We start from the raw sequence: 10,000 nt of genomic DNA on the forward strand, positions 1-10,000 counted from the left end.
TATATATACTTACAAGGTGAGCAAAAGTGTACGTACGCCGCTATATGTATATATAAATCCCCAAAATGAATCAAGAACGCAACAGACGACAATAAAACATCCGGACATATAGACAATACAAAGACGGACAGGAAATATAAAAGGAGGGGTGTCATTCACACACACACACACACACACACACACACACACACACACACACACACACACACACACACATGTATGAGACAGGAAATGACCAGTGCGTGTGTTATTGATATTTGCATAATGACTATCCCTAGACACTACAAAATTTGTTTCAACACACGAATTCACACAAATAATCTTGCGAACCAAATACGAAAACGAAAAGGAAATCGTTATAACGTGATATAAAAAAGTCGAAAATAATGCAGTAAGAGTGTATAATATAGATTACCTTCAGTTCGAAGTATCAATGGCGAATATGAATTACTGTTTAAATGTGCGACGAGAGAAGTGTAAAACTAATATATATATATATATATATATATATATATATTTCAATCAAGATGTATTAGTAGATATGTAATTAAAAATCTAATCGTTACTTATATGAAAGCGTATTTAGTTGATTTATAGGTCAACGTTGAGAGTTTTCTAGCTATAAAAAAAGTGTTTTTCTTTCTAAGTTTACATACAGTGTTTGAAGCATTATACCTCAAAATTGCATCACGCAAAAATATCCTATCCTCTATCAAAAGAATACAATAAGATATAAAGAATAAAAATGGAAAAACAGAAACTAGAAAATGAAATTATAGATAAAAAATGACATTGACGGGATCATAAAGTAATAATATTATCTCTATACCTTTATTTTTTAAAAATTTTTGATGTGCAAACGATAGAAAGAATAGTTTATACACGAAAAAGCCTGTATTTGTGCATTCCAATCGGATGATTAACTGTGTCACTGATCAGAGTTTTTCGCTCTTTAGTGATCATTCAAACGGAAAGTAATGTGATCATTTTGCAGCCTGAAGTATCGCAGCTAAAAAGAAACGGTGAAGAGCAATGGAATGAAATCAGATCCATCAATCCATCGATCTATCGATCAATCCATATAGACATACATACATATACATGTAGGCGCAGGAGTGGCTGTGTGGTAAGTAGCTTGCTTACCAACCACATGGTTCCGGGTTCAGTCCCACTGCGTGGCACCTTGGGCAAGTTGTCTTCTACTATAGCCTCGTGCCGACCAAAGCCTTGTGAGTGGATTTGGTAGACGGAAACTGAAAGAAGCCCGTCGTATATATATATATATATATATATATATATATATATATATATATATATATATATATATATATATATGTATATATATATATATATATACATATATATATATATATATATATGTATGTGTGTTTGTGTGTCTGTGTTTGTCCCCCCCCCCCACCATCACTTGACAACTGATGCTGGTGTGTTTACGTCCCCGTAACCTAGTGGTTTGGCAAAAAGAGACCGATAAAATAAGTACTAGGCTTACAAAGAATAAGTCCTGGGGTCGATTTGCTTGACTAAAGGCGGTGCTCCAGCATGGCCGCAGTCAAATGACTGAAACAAGTAAAAGAGTAAAAGCGTATGTACACACACACACACATATTTGTAAACAATTCTAAATAAGGGCAAAAGAAAAATATGCTGAAAAATAGACTTCAGATCGTCTAACCACACAATATTTTTCACTATAAATACATGGTGTGTTGAAACGAGGAAAGCAAGCTAACAGAAATGTTTAAAATTCCGTTATCCCCGAATCGGACCGATTACTGGATAAATCCAAAAGGATTCTTCCTTCATCAACGAGGAACACGATAAGAATAAATAGAATACTTACATATACCCGCGGAAAAAGCAGATGCAAAGTCATGAGTACATTTAGGTACATCAAAGTGGTTACCAGTCCCGAAGTGAATGGTGATAAATTTACTTCTAATTATATATATTTGGGGTACTTAAATGTACACATGACTTTGCATCTGCTTTTTCTGCGGGTATATGTAAGCATTCCATTTATTCTTATCGTGTTCCTTGCTGATGAAGGAAGAATTCTTTCGGATTTATCCAGAAATCGGTCCGATTCGGGGATAACGGAATTTTAAAAAATTCCACAAATACTATCTGTAATTCTGTATTGATTCAAAGGGAAAAATGTGTCGCTCAAGAAGGACTTCAGTTTGAACAAGTTTCATGATGCTTCATATTTAGATGTTTTTATTAAATTCATTCAGTTGTTAAACATAAATAAACCTAGGAATTAAATTGTTTTGATTTACTGTCAGATAACTTTTGGCGAACCCTGTATATATATATATATATATATATATATATATATATATATATATATATATATATATATATATATATATATATATATATATATATATATATATATATATTTATATAAGGGCATTACTATATAATAACGCCTCACGCCATGAGGGGCTCTAAGGTCAGACTACTATAAAAAGCACGTTTTTACCGAATGCGAGGAAATGCAACTCTCAAAGCCAACCCCTTAAAAACGAACTAAATTATAGATCATGATTTCGTAGTTATTGTAGTATTATACAACTTCTACTCGTCAGTATAATATGGTCCAGAAAAATAGAAATAAACAGTGAATCAACATACCAAACGAACACCATGTATCCAGCATAGCATATAATGTGCTTTTTATAGTAGTCTGACCTTAGAGTCCCTCATGGCGTGAGGCGTTATTATATAGTAATGCCCTTATATAAATATAAATATATATTTCGGGAATAAATGATGGATTTTTTCCCTTATGAGGTTTTTTTCACGCTAGCTACTTGATAAATTCTTGTAAAAGAATTCGTCCTATTATTGAATTTATATATATATATATATATATATATATATATATATATATATATATATATATATATATATATATGTATATTCTTTTATTCTTTTACTTGTTCTAGTCATTTGACTGCGGCCATGCTAGAGCACCGCCTTTAGTCGAGCAAATCGATCCCAGGTCTTAATCTTTGTAAGCCTAGTACTTATTCTATCGGTGCTTTGGCCGAACCGCTAGATTACGGGGACGTAAACACACCAGCATCGGTTGTCAAGCGATGTTGTGGGGAAAAACACAGACATACAAACACACACACACACACACACACACACACACACACACACACACACTTACATAAATTTATATACGACGGGCTTCTTTTAGTTTCTGTCTACCAAATCCATTCACAAGGCTTTGGTCTTTGAAAGTTACTTACCACACAGCTATTCCTCTTTTATACTTTTATTCTTTTACTTGGTTCAGTCATTTTGACTGCAGCCATGCTGGAGCACTGTCTTAAAGGGTATTAGTCAAAGAAAAGGGCCTCAGGACTTACTCTTTGTAAGCCTAGTACTTATTCTATCGTCACACACGCACACAGGCACACACACACACACACACACACACACACACACACATACGACGGGCTTGTTTCAGTTTCCGTCTAACACATCCACTCAAGGCTTTGGTCAGCTCGAGACGACATGGACATTAGTTGATGAAAGGGATAACAATAGACCTGGAAAATCCCTCTTCAGCTGTGTCATCATTTAGAATACACGAGAATACATGAGTTTGCTCTACCAAAAGGCGCAGGTGATAATAAAAATCACCTGGGTAGAATATAGAACTATAAGAATTTTACAACTTAAAATATGGTGGCAACAGCATAGAAGAAGCATGGACCAACACGGACAAACAAATACAGAGTATTACGACTTAACATGAAGAAAAAAGAATGCCTTTCCACCTACGACTGAAATAAACAGAAACGATGTTGGAACAGAGAAAACTACAAAGTGACTTTCGTCAAACGACAACCTAACAGTGTGAGATAGAGATAGAAGGAGAGAGTGAGAGAAAGAGAAAGATAGAGAGATAGAAAGATAGAGATAGATAAATAGATAGAAAGATAGATAGATAAATAGATAGATAGATAGAAAGATAGATAGATAGATAGATAGAGATAGATAGATATAGATAAATAGAGAGGGAGAGAGAGAGATAAATGGATAGAAAGATAGATAGAGATAGATAGATAAATAGAGATAGATAGATAAATAAAGAGAGAGAGATAAAGAGAGACTGAGAGAGAGAGAGAGAGAGAGAGAGAGAGAGAGATAGAGAGAAAGAGAGAGAGAGAGAGAGAGAGAGAGAGAGAGAGAGACAGAGAGAGAGAGACAGACAGACAGAGAAGAATAATTGAGACGTGGTCGGTGCAGATTTTGCGAGCATGTTCGCAACGTTCTTCAATGAACTACGAGCTAACATGTGACCCACCATTTCAACACATCATACCACTTCATTAACCCTCTCTTGATGTCCGGTATGTCCACTCACTACGGGTCACCACACACCAGGAAACACATAGAACGACAAAGTATCATATTCGTTTCTATGCGTGCTGACAATCGTGAATATGCATGCTGTTGACAAACTTCTTACTGCAATTACTAATATGGCCAACAATAGCAAAAGAAAAGAAAAATTAACCTCATGCCTGCCTTTAAACTGGCCATATCATCCAGACCGTGGAGGCGCAACGGACCAGTGGTTAGGGCAGCGGACTCGCGGTCATAGGATCGCGGTTTCGATTCCCAGACCGGGCGTTGTGAGTGTTTATTGAGCGAAAACACCTAAAGCTCCACAAATCTCCGGCAGGGGATGGTGGCGAACTCTGCTGTACTCTTCCACCACAACTTTCTCTCACTCTTACTTCCTGTTTCTGTTGTGCTTGTAATTCAAAGGGTCAGCCTTGTCACACTCTGTGTCACGCTGAATATCCCCGAGAACTACGTTAAGGGTACACGTGTCTGTGGAGTGTTCAGCCACTTGCACGTTAATTTCACGAGCAGGCTGTTCCGTTGATCGGACCAACTGGAACCCTCGACGTCGTAAGCGACGGAGTGCCAACCACCACCATCCAGACCTAATCACCTTCACCTTTTCTCAATCTTCCAAGTTTACTCTTCCTTCTCCTCACCTACTTTCTACCTCTGACCACTTCTCCACCGTCAATGCGCAGCCACTCCCTTCATTTAGCATTGTGTTTATGTTCACATTTACCGAGAGCGATAAAAAGCCTTTTCTCGCTCTCTGAAGAACCTCGGGGAAAACATCGGTAAGTCGCCTCATAACAGTATAGAAGCGACAGAAACTTTACACTTTACCGATAGATATATTTTCGCTGATACATATTATTACTATTCTCATTGTTTCTGTTAGTTTTTACGTGTAAACACACAGACATTAGTGTATGTATATGTGAGCGTAAGAACGCATGGTTATGCGTGTGTACCAGAATGTACGAATTCATATAGATATTGAAACTAAAATTATATACAGAAAGATGATATACGTGTGGGCACGAATCTTGAGTCAGTATTACACAGGTATTATGTATGTGTATGCTTACGCACACACGCTCGCGAGCGCGCACACATATACATATTTGCACGCACACGAATAAAAGCAATTATCTATTCCTAATTAATTAGGCATAACTTACTTGATAAATTGTCCCTTAAGAGATGATATAGTCTGTGAGGAGAGTGCCAGGAGAAATGTCGCCTTTTACAATACCTCACCAGCAGCAGCAAAAAACACTCACTAAGAAATAAATGATAAGTTTGGCACTTGAGCAAAGGATAGAAGGAAGATAGTGCTTGGATGTTGGACAATATTTTGATCGGAAACGAGTGTATGGAAGGAGTCACATCAAATGAATTTTGTACAGCATCTGAATAAAGTTGGTGAGTTATGTAAGCACGGGTTCATGCTAATAAGCACGGGTTCATGCTAATGCCTCAAAACCCAAAAAGGGAGCGTCAATAGGGTTACTAGATGTTGTTGTTGGCACTCCATCGCTTACGACGTCGAGGGTTCCAGTTGATCCGATCAACGGAACAGCCTGCTCGTGAAATTAACGTGCAAGTGGCTGAGCACTCCACAGACACGTGTACTCTTAACGTAGTTCTCGGGGATATTCAGCGTGACACAGAGTGTGCCAAGGCTGACCCTTTGAATTACAGACACAACAGAAACAGGAAGTAAGAGTAAGAGAAAGTTGTGGTGGAAGAGTACAGCAGGGTTCGCCACCATGCCCTGCCGGAGTCTCGTGGATCTTTATGTGTTTTCGCTCAATAAACACTCACAGCGGCCGGGGTTACTAGAGTATATAGCCAAATCTACATAAAATCGTTAAGGCGCGTGGCTGATACACTCACGATCGCTAGATCGTGAGTTCGATTCCCTGACTGGAGAGCGCGTTGTGTTCTTGAGCAAAACACTTAATTTCACATTGCTCCAGTCTCCCTTCGATCAAGGGGGAATGTTGGCCTGCTCGCCTGGTCAGCGGAGTGGCGTCATTTGAAGACTAAAACAATGCAAAAAGTGCATTGTGGCCAGTAATGTGTAACAGTATCTGCCAGCCTGGTCGGTCAAGCGACCAAATCGTACTCTCAACTGGTTTTGTATTTAGAACAAGAATACATTGGAAATGTTTTAGATATAGAATGTGTGTGTGTAAAAGACGGGATGGTTGCAGCTGGAATGCTTTTAATTATAGACCCATGTTCGATTAGGGAAAACCTGAGCTTTAAAAGGACAACTACGACACTTAGTTTTCTATACTAACGAATTTCGACGTCGGCGATCTTTGAGCTCCGTCATTTTTCTTAAAAGACAAAAAGACAGAGATAAATACCGCAAGAAGAATTAGGCACAAGATTCTGACTATTGATGTTATTTCTGACTTGCGGAAAAAAGCCAACCCCCCCTCCCACACACATACACACACACACAAATGTGCACACTCGCGCTTACATACACGCGATTACACACACACACACACACACGCGCGTACACAAACGTGCACACGGGCGTGTACACACAAACACATTCACAAACAAATATGCGCACATATCGTCTTCACACCAATACGTGGTCACTCGGCTGCTAGAAATAGCAACTACGTACCCCTCAAACCTTTCTTAAAAAAAAAAGAAACAAGAAAAAAAAAGAAGAAAGAAACGAGGTAACGTATTCCTAGATACTCTATGGACACACGGATAGTCATAAGAGATACTCTACTGGGAAGGAGTCTGCTCTATCAGGTCTGAACTGAACAACAACAACAACAACAACAACAACAGTCGTAACCTCATCAAAAATGAAAGGCAGGACCATCCTAGACAAAATTTGAATTCTGGAAGGGAAGAAACATGAATTCACACCGCAGGAAACTTAATTTGACGTTCTTTCATTTCTATCTCTGCATGTCTTTCGTTTGTCTTTACGTTCTGAGTTCAAATTCCGCCGAGGTCGACTTTATCTTTCATCCTTTCGGGGTCGATAAATTAAGTACCAGTTGCGTACTGGGGTCGATCTAATCGACTGGCCCTCTCCTCCAAAATTTCGGGCCTTGTGCTTAGAGCAGAAAAGTATATAATACTGCAGATAGTGTAGATAGATGTTGGCTGCTGGTTTGTTTATGTATGTCTGACAATCTATTTAGATACTTTACCTGCGTCTATCTATGTATCTGTCTGTGATTAACCCTCATTTACGCTCCAGCCAAAGCGACATGATGACTTACCCCTCCTTTCTTATCTCTCCCGGAAGAAAAGACGAACCAACTAGGCAGACAATCCATTGGATAGTCTATCTGTCTATTCTATTAATCCATCTCACACGAAGGGCTTTGTCAGAAACATTAGATTTCTCCACTGCATTACAGCTATGTGGTAAGGAGTTTACTTTCCAAGTACACTGTTCCATGTTAAGTCCAACTGCATGGCACCCTGGGCAAGTGTCTTCTACTATAGCTTCTGGTCGACCAAAGCCTCGAGTGGATTTAGTGGACGGAAACTGAAAGAAGCCCGTAGAGTACACACACACACACACACACACACACACACACAAGACAATACACACACACACACACACATGCACGCACATATATGTGTGTGTTTATGCATATGTGTGTCGATTTACTTACGTCCCTGTGTATATATGTGTGTGTGTGTGTGTGTGTGTGTGTGTGTGTGTATATATATATATGCACGACGAGCTTCTTTCAGTTTTCGCCCGCCAAATCTCCCCACAAGGCTTTGGTCGGCCTGAGGCCATAGCAGAAGACATTTGCCCAAGGTACCACGCAGTGGGACTGAACCCGGAGCCATGTTGTTGGGAAACAAACTTCCTACTGCACAGTTACGCCTGCGCCTTATCACATTTACATGCTATCATTTGTTTTCTACTCTGTTTCTGCAAGAACAGAAAATCACTAAATATGAACCAACGAGATGGTCTCTTATATAGCCTGTTAGAAAGAGTAGCCAAGATATCCTCAATTCGCACCTTACAGTCATAAAAAGTGGTATAACTTCCATGATTATTTTCTTATATTAGACATCTCTGAAAGGCTGGCTGCCGGCTGAGGGTATCTATGATCTTCTTCACACAGATCTGCTTCACAATGCTTATCTATCTATCTTTTTTTTTCTCGATCCCTTTTGATCGAACTCCCCACGTTTTTCCTTCCTACGATCCCTTTTAATCGACACCCCCCTACTTTTTTCCCCTTCCCCCTCCCCAAAAGAAAAGCTCTACATTGTATTTGTCCCATCTTTGTTGAGCCCTGTGTGGCTAATAAAAGAAATGTATGTATGTATGTATGTATCTATCTATCTATCTATCTATCCGTCTGTCTTCTGTCTGTCTGTCTGTCTGTCTGTCTGCATGTCTGCCTGTCTGTTTGTCTGTCTGTCTGTATGCCTGTCTGTATGTCTGTCTATCTGTATGCCTGTCTGTCTGTCTGTCTGTCTGGCTGTCTGTCTGTCTATCTATCTATCTATCTATCTATCTATCCATTTAATCAGCTGTCCATATGTTAGAAAAATAAAAACACACTCAATATGAGTAACAGAGCATATCTGAAGAGCTGTCGATATTGCCAAGAGCAAGAATCGACGCCATAATCAGTGATATACTACTTGACGATATGTACTCCCTTATACCGGAAGAAATCCCTAATTACCTCCCCCTATCTAGAACTCTTCTTTTCAGACTGGAGCGAACACATGTTACAATGAAGTAGAGAAATTTGAAAAGACAACACGAAACCGGTTATTTCTCAAAATACAATGTTTATATACCAAAAAAATTTTATAACATTTTTCTGACATAATTTAAATATATACTTTAACCATGTAACACAAGCCTTCTGTAGTTTTTTCACTCTTATTATCTTTTATATATCCAACCACGTGCTTTCACATACCAACTTTCTCACCTATATATATATATATATATATATATATATATATATATATATATATATATATACATATGTATGTATTAAAATTATAATTAAGGGTATCTAAGAGATACTACCATGCTAGATATAGCAGCCAAAACTTGACTCTAAAACCACATTAAATGAACATTTAATGTGGTTTTAGAGTCAAGTTTTGGCTGCTATATCTAGCATGGTGGTATCTCTTAGATACCCTTAATTATGATTTAATAATAATTAGTACCTTTGAGGTTTTTATTCCCATGCTGGCCACCTGATAAGATCGGTATTTTAAATAACAATCTTATCCTTATTTATATAAATATATATATGTATGTATGTATGTATGTATGTATACACGAGGGATACTAAAAAGTTCCTTGATCTGGGCAAAAGAAAATACAGGAGGATCAGTTAATTATGATTTTATTCAACATATTCCCCTCACATTCATGCACTTATTGTATTAGTCCTTCAGTTTTTCTAAGCTCTGTAAAAGAACTCGGAGGTTTAGGCCTCCAAACAGGCCTTTCGCAATACCCTTAAAGCCAGGTACTTTACAACACCCCCCATGTATATATATATATACAAATGCTCTGCATTTTATATTTGATATAATGTTCACATTGCTTAAT

General features: G+C 38.1%; 1 protein-coding gene across 5 annotated transcripts in view; it reads right to left on the reverse strand.

Moving 5' to 3' along the window:
- The window catches only part of LOC106879539 (uncharacterized), a 233,096-nt gene that overhangs the window by 98,064 nt on the left and 125,032 nt on the right, over positions 1 to 10,000 (reverse strand). The window lies entirely within an intron of this gene.

Source organism: Octopus bimaculoides, chromosome 1, assembly GCF_046866305.1.
Source record: "Octopus bimaculoides isolate indiv1 chromosome 1, ASM4686630v1, whole genome shotgun sequence".
Lineage (NCBI taxonomy): Eukaryota > Metazoa > Mollusca > Cephalopoda > Octopoda > Octopodidae > Octopus > Octopus bimaculoides.